Genomic DNA, 14,208 nt, shown 5'->3' with positions numbered 1-14,208 from the left:
TGCAATGATTATTTATATAAAGCAAATATTTTGCATAAAAGAATTGCCGATTTTAATCTGCGTATAACACTTATAATGGAAAATCAAATACAACCTCGTTAGAAAAATTCATTCCCTTTCTGAACGATCTGTGTAGTCTATATGCACATAAATAATTACATAGGCCTACTCTCTTTTACCAAAAAAATAATGTGCAGAGTTATACCGAACAATCAGTAATCTATATAACAAATCATTCTAAATATTTCTTGTGCAGTACAAAGACCTAAACTTGCTGCTAAATGAATGTTAACCGCCTTCAGAGTAATGTTATTCCTAACTTGCCATTAACAATACTTGGCGGTATGTAGGCTTGAAGCTATTGTTTATTGTAACGTATTGCTTTAAACCTATGACAGTGATGCATGAGGCCTTATATATATATATATATATATATATATATATATATATATATATATATATATATATATATATGTATATATGTGTGTGTGTGTGTGTGTGTATGTATGTATGTTTATGTATGTTTGTATGTATGCATATGTCCTACATATCTATGAATATACAGATGCACAACACACACACACAGACACACACACACACACACACACACACATACATATATATATATATATATATATATATATATATATATATATATATATGTATATGTATGTATGCATGCATATATCCTATATATTTATGAATACACACACAACACACACACATATATGTGTGTGCGTATGTGTGTGTGTGTGTGTGTACTGACACACAACTATTGCCCTCATGTATCACAGTTATAGGTTTAAAATAAGACATGTTAAAATAAGCAGTAGCTACCAGGCCTAGCAACCGCTAAGCATTTTCAATGGCAAGCAAGAGATTGCACCACAGTAAATGCAGTAACACATTGGTTTAAAAAACTGCATTTTCTCTACCATGTTTTGCTTCCTAGGTATTTCCGGGAGCATTGTTACGCGAAAGTTTGAAAACATGTTTAGCGAAATATGATTTTTTTTTTTCCGCCATGCTCAGCGTAAACAGGCGGCAAGAAAGACTAGCAAAGTCATTTATTTTATTCTAAGGCTTCTTGACTATACTCTGAGAGAATTGTTGAATAAGGACAACCAAAAGAAAGAAATTTCTACATATCTGGAATAAGATTGCTCTTAAAAGGAGAACAAAACAATAAAAATGCCTGCCGGATCAGTAAGCATAGGCCTAGCGTTTGCTTGGCCAAGGTTCTCTTCTTTGTTGTTTCCATTCTGAAAGGCTTTTTTTTTTTCTTGGCATGATGATTCAATAACTTTTACCATAGGAAAGTTTTTTTTTAAATTCGAAATTTAGTTGCATATAGAAGACTTCGAATGATGTAGCACCTTACATAATGAGTAGTTTGAGGGTATAGGTCTAGCTTAGGCTACCATACTTCATTTTCTTACAAATACCAAGGCTATTTTTTTTTCCTTGGCTTGATGATCCGATAACCCTTACCACTGGGAAATTACTATTTTATAAATTCGAAATTAAGTTGTATTTAAAAATAAAATTCGAATGATGTAGCCTTCCCAAATGAGTAGTTTGAGGGTATAGGTCTAGCTTAGGCTACCTACTTTGGTTTTCTTGCAGTTACCAATCTCCGAGACATATCGTTTGACGAAAACATACATTAAACCAAGTTTGGTTACTCATATAAAAATACATTTTTTTCTCTCTCTAAATCGGATAATAGAATTTCTTTACTTACTACGGTTTGATTACGTCGTCCTGAAACATTCTCATTAAGTGTGGCGTTTTGGAGTCTCGGTGAGAAACCACGTTAGATGAAATGCATTTAGCTCAACAACTCTAATGCTGCCTTTACATTTCTATAACTGAAAAATTGGTGGCATTACCAGTATCTTACACGTCAATCAACTGCTTTGAATTCCTAATGACTGACAAAATACCGCAGGTGTCCTTATGCAGTACAGTAACATGTTGGCAAGACGAGACTTGTTGACAACCAGTAATCTATAGGCCTAGTTACTACTAAACATTTTTAATAGGGAACAAGATCTTTTTACTTCATATTATGTGCAAACGTAAGGTTAATGATGTTATAATTTCAAAATTGAAATCGCCACTGCAGTTATGGGTCATAATAATGTGCTGAAAATGTAAGACGTGAAGAGAGAAAGCATACCTATACTGCCATCAAGACATTTAGCTGACTAGCTCAATATCATGGGTCAATGACATTCAGAATGTTTTGCTTACCTGTGAAATATTATTCCATTTTCTCTGAAGGAATTCCTGTGCCCATATCTCCAATTATAAGGTGCACAACGTACGATTGTAAAGGTACTGAAGAAAAAAAAAATCGGAGCACACCCTAGCCTAGGCGCATGTTCAGTGAGTGCAAGACTGCGCTGCTATATAGCAGGGCCGGCGGCGGGCGCGGTGCCGCAGTGCGCCACATTTCCACACCCCTGACTTCTATGCTCCCCTAAATTCTAAATTCATTCAACCATCGGTAGAGTCTAAAGTATATAAAACGATATATGCTTTCCTTCATAGTCTATAGATCATTTCCCATAAATTTCCCTTATCAAGTTAGTCACAATCACTTTTTGCATTTATCAAAACAATTTTAAATAAATTTAATTGGATGGACACCTAAGCTGTCACTCTGTTGTCGTCTGCATTCGACGTGTCAATCAAGACATGTTCAATCGACTTCTGTTGCTTCATGATTCGGCGTAAACAACCATGCTTTGATGGCTCTTTATTCAGTCATTATTATATAAACACACACACACACACACACATATATATATATATATATATATATATGCAAATGATTGAGAATACCGGTCAATGAACCATATGATATAAGAAAATAATATTAGCCTACGTGACCACAATGTTCCACACTTGGTGTGGCCGACAGTAAAATGAAGACCCCACTTCTGCACCCGATTATCTTGTGCATGAAAACTTCAACACCGGAGGCCACATTTCCACGTTTCGGCAACACAGCGCCGGCCTAGTGGCGGCCCACCAAACTATGTAGTACAAATACAGACAACACTTCCCGTTATCTAGCTGTTTTTGTATTTTTATATCCAGTTCTTTATTTCATCATCATCTGGTAGCTCATGAGCATAAAACCACTACCAGTTCCCAAATCCTGGTCCTAATATCTTCATTGTCGACATTACCCCTTTACAATTGTTCGTGTATTGCTCCAAAGAAAAAATTTGTCAAGAATAAATCGTTATATAAGGTTAGCCTAGTCTGGTTAACTATTTACCGTTCTTATAATTTAGTTTTACCTTGTTTTCTTAACGTTATTTCTATTATTTTATTGATTTGTAATATCTATCTATCTGTCTATATATCCATATGATATGTATATATATATATATATATATATATATATATATATATATATATATATATATATGTATATATATATATACATATATACACTATATATATCATCAGCTCCAAGTTCCATAAAAAAAAAAAAGAGAAATGAAAGCGACCCCACCAAACCACAATAAAGGGCGGGGGAAAGTTGTCACAGAAGTTTCGATGAGCGAGTTTTATCGTCCTTTTCAAACAATCGAGTATGTAGATAAGGCCATCACTCTTGATTCTTTTTCCCCTTTCTATATTTCCTTTCTGAATTATGGAAAGGAAGTATAAAAAGGGAGGGAACTGTATGTTGTGGAGGTTTTTATTCCTCCGTGTTGTTAATTGATGGATCAACGTAGACCGATGTGTTTTTACTCGGTCATTTGTCATACGTTATTGAGCCTCATGTTGGCGTGGCTGGTTTGGTCGGACGACCGGGAATGGTTTTATTTATTTATTTATTTTTTTTTATTCTTAGGCTTCGTTGGTCATTTACTGCTGTATCATAAAAAATGCATTGGAAGAAAGAGGATGATAATGAAAATTTTATCTTTAAAGTAGAAAACTCTAAAGGCTTAATATTATTTTACAATATTGCATGAACTCTGCTTTCCTATTTCCACCCACTCTCTCTCTCTCTCTCTCTCTCTCTCTCTCTCTCTCTCTCTCTCTCTCTCTCTCTCTCTCTGCTCCATCAAAGTTTTCTGCTCATGATGCGCACACAACTTAGGCCGGGTATTCACGATCAGGTTTACCTGTCAGTTCATCGAAACTGACGTTAAAATGTACGTGTGGACGGCAGTTTGTGGGCAGAGTCAGTCCACTCAACAGAACGGATGAACTGATGGAATTATGTAAAGTTCTTCCGACCAGCTGACAGGTGATCGCACGTGTGGACGGGTAAGCAACGATTTTATGACAGTTCGGCGCCGGATTTCGCCTCGGAAGGATCTCAGCAGCTCGGACCAGAATATGAATAAACTATGCAAAGGCATAATTCATTTCATTGTTAGACACTGCAGCGCTATTTGTAGACCGTAGTGAGTCCAAATCTTATGATAGAAAATAAATAAAAATATTTCCATGTGATAGACAATTTGGTATAGGCCTAGGCCAGTGTCCTGCCTTTTTATGAAGGGTGTTACTAGTGAAAGGAGGCTTCACGGTCCATTTCATGAATAACTGAACCAACCCCCAGTTCTAATTTAACCTTATTCATTAATATTGTATGAGAATAGCTGTCTCTTTAACAGGCAATATTTAGACGATACCCTGTTAAGCCTTTTTGCTTCTTACCAGCTATCGGAGTTTCCATCGTTGCCATATAGAGTTGCCACGACGAAGGCCACGCAAGAACTGAGGGTGATGACCTCGAGTTGGCTTCAGACTGACAGTTCTACTCTTTATGTGTGGACGCTCATCCGTCGAACAGTTGCGGGTGAACTGACAGGTAAACCTGATCGTGAATGCCCAGCCTTAGACGCCGAAGAAGGACAGAATGGTGCCCAATGTCCTTCTCACGAGCTGGAAAAAAGTGGGACCACTATGGCCTCTGTCAAGGTAGACTTGGCAATCTCTTCTGCCCATCTAGCGCGTATAAGATTGCCACAAAATACAGATTTGCAATACACTTAAGTTCCCTAAGCATAATGAAGTCATTTGCCTATGGAACAACTGAAGCCTTAGTTTTAAGTTCAAGATCAGAAGTAAGTCATTGAGAGACTAAGAATAAATTAGATAATATAGATTTAGGGAAACCTACATGCAACATAGATTGCGATACAAAAATGCTGAAAAGGTTCAGTTAGCACATCATTTTGCTTCAATACTCTCTCTCTCTCTCTCTCTCTCTCTCTCTCTCTCTCTCTCTCTCTCTCTCTCTCTAGCAAGTTTCATCACCAACTAGTGGCAAGCTTCCAGACAATATACACTTTATAACGGCCGCAATCTTTCATAATTTCATGCATTCTCTCTCTCTCTCTCTCTCTCTCTCTCTCTCTCTCTCTCTCTCTCTCTCTCTCTACCTACAAAAACATCGGACCCTGGTTCCCCTTACCGAACGAGGCTGTTTAATGCTAGCTGCAGTGAAGTGCAAATGTTTACAAAGGTGAACATGACCATTTCGCTCATCTTGCTTATCTTGCACTCCATGTCAGAGAGAGAGCGAGATACATTGCTTTTTCACTATTTCACTCACTAGATTCTCTCTCTCTCTCTCTCTCTCTCTCTCTCTCTCTCTCTCTCTCTCTCTCTCTCTCTATATAAATATATATATATATATATATATATATATATATATATATATATATATATATATATATATATATATAAACTATATATATATAGATAGAGAGGGATAGAGATATATTTATATATATATCTATCTCTCTATATATATATATCTAAACTCTCTCTCTCTCTCTCTCTCTCTCTTATAGAGGGAGAGAGATACAATATATATATATATATATATATATATCTATCTCTCTCTCTATCTATATATATATATATATATATATATATATATATATATATATATATATATATATATATATATATATATAAATATATATATATATAGATATAAATATATATATATATATATATATATATATATATATATATATATATATATATATATATATAAATATATAGAAACTTCAGTACATAGAGAGAGAGAGAGAGAGAGAGAGAGAGAGAGAGAGAGAGAGAGAGAGAGAGAGAGAGAGAAAGAGAGAGAAACTGGTGACTGAAAAACTGGAAAAGCAATGTCCATCTAATTTGTCAAAAATATCAGCGAGAATCAGGCGAGCACCCAATGGATTCTAAAGTGACCTTTTGTGACCTTTCGCGTGTCCAATTCGACCTTTGAACCGAGCCGTTTGACCTTTCGTTCGGCTTTCCATCAAAGTTTTAAAAACTACGAGCGATTGGGCTGCGCTCTTTACGTCGACGGGGTGTATATAGATGATTGAGGGGGATGTTTATTTCTTCTTTCTCATTCCTCCTCTTCTTGTTCTTCTTCTTCTTCATCTTCCTCTTCTTCTTCTTCTTCAAAAACTACGGAAGATTTGGCTGCACTTTTTTACGTCGGCGGGAGTATATAAATGTTTAAGGGGGATATTTGTTTCTTCTCTCTCTCCTTCTCATTCTTCCTCCTCCTCCTCCTCCCCCCCGCCCTCCCCCCGCCTCCTATTTTTCTTCTTCTTCTTCTTCTTCAAAAACTAGGGAAGATTTGGCGGACTCTTGACGTCGACGGGGAGTATATAAATGTTTAAAGGGATGTTTATTTCTTCTCTCTCTCCTTCTCATTCTTCCTCCTCCTCCTCCTCCTCCTCCTCCTCCTCCTCCTCCTCCCCCTCCTATTTTTCTTCTTCTTCTTCTTCTTCTTCTTCTTCTTCTTCTTCTTCTTCTTCTTCTTCAAAAACTAGTGAAGATTTGGCGGCACTCTTGACGTCGACGGAGAGTATATAAATGTTTAAGGGGATGTTTATTTCTTCTTTTTCTCCTTCTCATTCTTCCTCCTCCTCCTCCCCCTCCTATTTTTCTTCTTCTTCTTCTTCTTCTTCTTATTCTTCTTCTTCAAAAACTAGTGAAGATTTGGCGGCACTCTTGACGTCGACGGGGAGTATATAAATGTTTAAGGGGATGTTTATTTCTTCTCTCTCTCCTTCTCATTCTTCCTCCTCCTCCTCCTCCCCCTCCTATTTTTCTTCTTCTTCTTCTTCTTCTTCTTCTTCTTTCTTCTTCTTCTTCTTCTTCTTCTTCTTCAAAAACTAGTGAAGATTTGGCGGCACTCTTGACGTCGACGGGGATTATATAAATGTTTAAGGGGATGTTTATTTCTTCTCTCTCTCCTTCTTATTCTTCCTCCTCCTCCTCCTCCTCCCCCTCCTATTTTTCTTCTTCTTCTTCTTCAAAAACTAGTGAAGATTTGGCGGCACTCTTGACGTCGACGGGGAGTATATAAATGTTTAAGGGGATGTTTATTTCTTTTCTCTCTCCTTCTCATTCTTCCTCCTCCTCCTCCTCCTACTCCTCCTCTTCATCTTCTTCTTCTTCTTCTTTTTCTTTTTCTTCTTTTTCTTCTTCATAATCTACGGAAGATTATGTTGCAATCTTTACGTCGACGGGGAGAACATAAATGACTGAGAGGGAGATGTTTATTTCTTCTCTCTCCTTTTTATTCCTTTTCTTCCTCTTCTTCTTCTTATTCTTCTTCTTCTGGGAGGGAATTTGACCTCCTTGGAATTTCATTCCCGAATTCCACTTTCACCAGGAGTTAAACGAGGCTTCAAACTCGCCCAAAGACGCCCGTCCGTGCTTGCTGAGTTTTCACAAGGGCGTCTCTCTCTTTTCGGAGGTCTTTTTCTTCTTTTGGCAGAGGTTTTTTGTGGGTTTTTAGTTTTCTGTAAAAAAAAAACTATTGAGATGGCTATTTGTCTGTCCATCTGCACTTTTTCTGTACGCACTCAGATCTCAAAAACTACTGAGGCTAGAGGGCTGCAAATTGGTATGTTGATTATCCACCCTCCAGTCATCAAACATACCGAATTGCAGCCCTCTATTTCAGTAGTTTTTATGTTATTTAAGGTCAAAGTTAGCCATGATCGTGCATCTGGCACCGCAACAACACAGGCCACCACGGCTGGCTGAGAGTTTCCGGGCTGTGGCTGAGAGTTTCATACAGCATTGTATGCTGTACAGAAAACTCGATTACTCCGAAGAAACTTTGGCACATTTTTTACTTGTTTTTATTTGGTGTCACAGTTACAAGCAAACTAACTGGGCCATAACCGTATCTTACATCGGTTAATTTGTTTCAGAGTGGAATGCCAATCTTTATTCATTTTGTAGTCTACTGAGGATACGATGGTGCTGGTGGTGAAACGTCCAATAAAATCCTTTGAATTGCATTTTTTAACTGACAACTACATTTTCAATTGCAAATATAAAGGAAAACAAAAATTTTATTGGCTTGGACGAAGAAAATCTTATTGACTGCCAAGAAGCTTTTACACACACTCACACACACATATTATATATATATATATATATATATATATATATATATATATATATATATATATATATATATATATATATATATATATATATATATATATATATTACACACATATATACATATTTATATATGTATATATATAAGCATATTTTATTCTATACATTGTAGAGAGCTTCATAAAACAGGAATCTTATGTTAAACAGAGTAAGATAATGAACGATATGTACAAATCAAGACCATGTGCTTTTACTCCTGAATAACCTGACACCGATACAATTCCTTATACCTGAAACTAACGGGAGACTTATGCTATTGAATCCCATAAAAGTTCCAATTTCTCTGTTACAAGCTATTACTCTTTCATTCCTTCCTCTTTTTTCCCTGGAGGGGGTGCAGGAGGGAGGGGAGGATGAGGAAGTGTTGGATCTTGCTACTTCAGGTTTTTCCTGGACAGGGTGCCGCCTAACATACCAGCGAATTTTACCCAACTTCCCGACCCATCAATGAGTCAACTGATAGCAGTTCATTCGAATTACCCCTTCAGCGTGAATATGATGGAACTAATCAACAATTGACCACGAATTTCACAACTACAATTACGGTTCTGTGAATGCTTAAAATTAACAGCCATTCATCCAACTCAATTTGTGATACATCAGATGCATTTTTAGTGCATTCCTTTCAAAATAAGAATTTCTGTAGAAATGCTTCAGCTAAAGGTTATCATCAGTTTCCTGTAAAAGACTTCATGACGTAAATAACTGATTTATTTGTAAAATTTAGTACCTTTCGGCCAATCAGCGCTTAAGAAAGCGAAAAGAGGGAGTTGGAGTGGTTGGACAGCAGAATAAAGAGATCCAAAAAATAAAGGGAATTAAGTACAAGGATCTAAAAGTGGAACTGGGAGAAAACCCCACAGTCGCACTAAGAGACACTAGTTAGAGAAGCTGGGCAGCAAGATTTAAGAAAGGGAGAGGGAATGGAAGTAAATTAAAAGATATGAATGATTGTGTGTGCGTCTGGTTTGATACGGGCTGTCATTCAAAAATATCTTTTAAAAGTAATTGAGTAGTTCTAGTTAAATATATGCTCGTTCTTTCCCTTCAATGTGAGTTTCATTAAATATAACAAGTAAAAAATGCGCCGAAGTTTCTTCAGCGCAATCGAGTTTTCTGTACAGCCTCTGCTACGTATAATCAAGGCCACCGAAAATAGATCTATCTTTCGGTGGTGTCGGTACAATGCTGAATGAGCCGCGGCCCATGAAACTTTAACCACGGCCGGGTGATGGCCTTTCTTATATCGTTGCCAGAAGCACGATTAGGGCTAAAATTAAACGTAAATAAAGTAAAAGCTCCCGAGGCTAAAGGGCTGCAATTTGGTATGTCTGATGATTGGAGGGTGGATGATCAACTTACCAATTTGCAGCCCTCTAGCCTCAGTAGTTTTTGACATCTGAGGGCAGACGGACAGACAAAGCCAGCACAATAGTTTTCTTTTCAGAAAACTAAAAGGAGTCATTTGGAATCTCTCCTCCAGGGTATGTTTGACCGAGCACGGCCTCCGGCCTGCATTCTTGCTTGCTTGCTTGTGATTCCGCTTAATGAAAGGTAACATACGAATACGTGGAAACTGAGTCTTCAGATACCTGAAAGTCAAGCAGAACCAGGAAGACTCCACTGACATTTATCATGAATGCCAGTGAGAGATGCCATGTTTTTTTTTTTTTTTTTTTTTTTGCGAGTCAGCTGAATAACTTCCACTGAGCGAGCCACTGGGGGCCTAACGCACAAAGGCAATGCACTGAAGACAAAGTGAAAACCACTTTGGTAGGCTACGTTCTCCATCTGTCTTCTCCATCTGTCTGTCTGTCTGTCTGCATGTCGGTCTGTGTAAATGTATGTATGTATGTATGTATGTATGTATGTATGTATGTATGTATGTATGTCCTCAACACTACCGATTCTGAAGTAAGTAATATGGACTTTCAAGATAAGTACTAGGTGTCTATTAATTAACTGTGAGAAGGAAAAGTTGAAATTCAGATAAAATCAAAGTCTTGATCGTCAATAAAAGCATGAAAATAAAAATTTTCCAGTGCAGAAATCTCTCTAATAAAATTATTATTGACTACAATTATCTAAATAATGAGTAGAATAACTGGAGACACACAAACTTGAAAATACAATGTACAATAACGGATGAATAAAGTGTAAACTCACGCATGGGAAATAATATCTCTGAAGTGATATAAAACAAGTAAAAAATGCGCTGAAGTATCTTCGGCGCAGTCGAGTTTTCTGTACAGCCGCTACAGAGTATAATCAAGGCCGCCGAAAATACATCTATCCTTCGATGGTCTTGGTATCATGAGCCGTGGCCATGAAACTTTAAACCACGGCCCGGTTGTGGCCTATCCTATATTGTTGCCAGAAGCACGATCATGGCTAACTTTAATCTTGAATAAAATAAAAACTACTGAGGCTAAAGGGCTGCAGTTTGGTATGTTTGATGGCTGGAAGGGGGATGATCAACATGCCAATTTGCAGCCCTCTAGCCTCATCAGTTTTCAAGAGGCTGAGGGCGGACACATAAAGTGCAGATAGAAAAAAGTGCTGGCAGAATAAAGTGTGGACGGACAGACAAAGCCGGTACAATAGTTTACTTTTATAGAAATTGAAAAACAGACGTTGGAAAGAATTACCCTGTGGCCTATAAGACAACTTAAATATGAATACAAAAGAAATAATGAAAAAACTACTTTTCTATGATAATAAGAAACAGATGAAAAATGCGCCGGTTTTCTTCGGCGCAATCGAGCTTTCTGTACATCGTATAATCAAGGCCACCGAAAATATATCTATCTTTCGGTGGCCTCGGTATAATGCTGTATGAGCCGCGGCCCCGTGAAACTCTCACCCGGCCGTGGTGGCCTGTGTTGTTGCGTTGCCAGAAGCACGATTATGTCTAACTTTATCCTTAAATAAAATAAAAACTACTGAGGCTAGAGGGCTGCAATTTGGTAAGTTGATGACAGGAGGGTGGATGATCAACATACCAATTTGCAAAAAGTGCTGACAGAAAAAAGTACGGACCGACAGACAAAGTCGTCACAACAGTTTTCTTTTACAGAAAACTAAAACTATGAATCATTATATACCAAACAACAGCCTTTTCTTTTCTATAAAAAGGATGATTCGCTATATACTAAATAACAATGTCTCCTGTCTGCTATAAAGTTATTGTGAAGATATCAAGAAGGCTGAAATTTTAAAAGGCGTTTATTCAATAAGAAGAGGAAGAAGAAGAAGAAGAAGAAGAAAAAGACGAAATAGAAGAAAAATAAAATATAATAATGAAAATAACAACAAAATATTGTTTATAAAAAGCGCTTCTTAAGTAATAATAATAATATTAATAATTATTATTATTATTATTATTATTATTATTATTATTATTATTATTATTATTATTATTATTAGAAGAAGAAGAAGAAATTATAATAATGGAAAATTCCGGAAAATATTATGTGTGTAAAAATCTTTCATTCACTAATATTAATAATATTAAAAATGATAACAATAATAGTAATTCGGAGAAGAAGAAGAAGAAGAAGAAGAAGAAGAAGAAGAAGAAGAAGAAGAAGAAGAAAAGAAGAAGTAAACATAACAATGAAAAGGACAACAAAACCTTATGTAAAAGACGAGAAAGAAACGATGAAGCAACACAGACAAAAAAAAAAGATCTACGACGACTTCCTCGGCCCAAAAGAACTCCGACGACTCCGTGAGACTTATAACTAACTATCTATTTCTTCTTTAAGCGACGGAACCAGAAATGACATTAACGCGAACGGCGGCGTCGAAACTTCGGCGCCGTCAACTTCGTTATTATTCAAATCAGTTCTCTTCCTTCTTCGCCGAATTTATTAGGGCTCGCCGTCTCGGTGAGGGGCTCCAATAGGAGGAGGGCCTATTTCGAAGTTGGCCGAACTTGGCGACGGACGATCGCGCTTCCGCCCGCAGAGCCAGAGAGACGAGTGGTTCAGAAGTTCAGCTGAAGAGAGAGAGAGAGAGAGTTCAGAGTTCAGAGAGAGAGAGAGAGAGAGAGAGAGAGAGAGAGAGAGAGAGAGAGAGAGAGAGTTCAGGTTCAAAATTCGTGAAGAGAGATAGAGAGAGAGAGAGAGAGAGAGAGAGAGAGAGAGAGAGTTGAAAGAGAGAGAAGAGAGATAGAGAGAGAGAGACAACAGTTTCAGAAGTTCAGTTGAAGAGAGAGAGAGAGAGAGAGAGAGAGAGAGAGAGAGAGAGAGAGAGAGAGAGGAGTAGTTCAGAAGTTCGGGTGGAGAGAGAGAGAGAGAGAGAGAGAGAGAGAGAGAGAGAGAGAGAGAGAGAGAGAGGAGTAGTTCAGAAGTTCTTGTGGAGGAGAGAGAGAGAGAGAGAGAGAGAGAGAGAGAGAGAGAGAGAGAACAGAAAAGAATATGAAAAAATTACGTCACGCATAGAAGGAAAAATTACATTTTTTTCCTACTTGACAGTCGAGTATGAGAAAATGCTGATTTTTTTTACTTTTCTTCAAATATGATTAAATGACGTCACATACAAGAAGAATGTGGCTTTTTTTTTTTGACTTGGTTCAGCATGACGGCACAGATATGAGAAAAGAATCACATTCTTCATGATATTTAGACGAACACGATCAAGTGACATAGGATATCGAGGTATTCAAAAATATGAATTAATATTTGTGTTCAGATGTATGACTGAACATTTGGTCAGATAATAAAGTTTGATAACAAGTAAATTTACATAATGAAAAAGAGAGAGAGAGAGAGAGAGAGAGAGAGAGAGAGAGAGAGAGAGAGAGAGAGAGAGAGAGAGAGAGAGGGGGTTCAGAAGTTGATTGGAAAGAGAGAGAGAGGTCGAAGAGAGAGAGCAGAAAGAAAGAGAGACGAGAGGTTCAGAAGTTCGGTTGAAGACAGAGAGAGAGAGGAGAGAGGTTCAGAAGTTCGGTTGAGAGAGAGAGAGAGAGAGAGAGAGAGAGAGAGAGAGAGAGAGATAAGGTGTAGTCTGATAAGTGGACATGTCTTCAATAAAAGTAAGATCAAATGCTAACGAGTGTCAAGCAAAAGGTAACTTCTTATAGTTATTGAAGTAGAAAAAGCTAAAAATTTTAAAACACAGCATAAGTTCTTTCTGCTTAAGTTAGTTTCATAGTAAGAAAGCCGCCAGAAAGCTTATTAAAAGAAATAACAGTAAATCGAGAAGTTAGGTGTCATTGTTGCCATTACAATACGTTCTTGGATATTCTTTGTTTATTAGTTTTCTGTAAAAGACAACTTTCAGATTAGTTGGCATCTTGACCATAACCTTGTGGGGGGCGATTTCGAAGATGGCAACCTTGGGGGGTGCTGCATCTACCTGCGCAGGTGAGTAGCTGCGTAGGAGTCTGTGGTATGTTGACGTCATGCTTGATGCTGAAGTTTCCTGAAAAATTGGGCAGTTCCTGTCGGTTTTAGAGTAGGTAAAATTTCTCCGTCCGTCCACACTTCTTTCTGTCCGCACTTTTTCTATCCGCCCTCAGATCTTAAAAACTTCTGAGGCTAGAGGGCTGCAAATTGGTATGTTGATCATCCACCCTCCAATCATCAAACATACCGAATTGCAGCCCTCTAGCCTTAGTAGTTTTTATCTTATTTAAAGTTAAAGTTAGCCATAATGGTGCGTCTGGCAACGATATAGGATAGGCCCCCACCGGGCTGTGGTTAAAATTTCATGGGTCGCGGC

At 37.5% G+C, this 14,208-nt stretch overlaps 1 long non-coding RNA gene across 1 annotated transcript in view; it reads right to left on the bottom strand.

Moving 5' to 3' along the window:
• The window catches only part of LOC136855676 (uncharacterized), a 223,680-nt gene extending 220,960 nt beyond the window's left edge, over positions 1-2,720 (bottom strand). Inside the window, exon 1 of the long non-coding RNA XR_010858099.1 lies at positions 2,257-2,720. This is a non-coding gene — a long non-coding RNA (uncharacterized lncRNA). The remainder of the gene's footprint in view (positions 1-2,256) is intronic.
• Positions 2,721-14,208: the final 11,488 nt, after the last annotated feature.

This window comes from Macrobrachium rosenbergii, chromosome 3 (genome assembly GCF_040412425.1).
Source record: "Macrobrachium rosenbergii isolate ZJJX-2024 chromosome 3, ASM4041242v1, whole genome shotgun sequence".
NCBI classification, from domain to species: domain Eukaryota; kingdom Metazoa; phylum Arthropoda; class Malacostraca; order Decapoda; family Palaemonidae; genus Macrobrachium; species Macrobrachium rosenbergii.
Note: the sequence above shows the minus strand (reverse complement) of the source record. Positions and strands in the feature narration are given on the sequence as shown.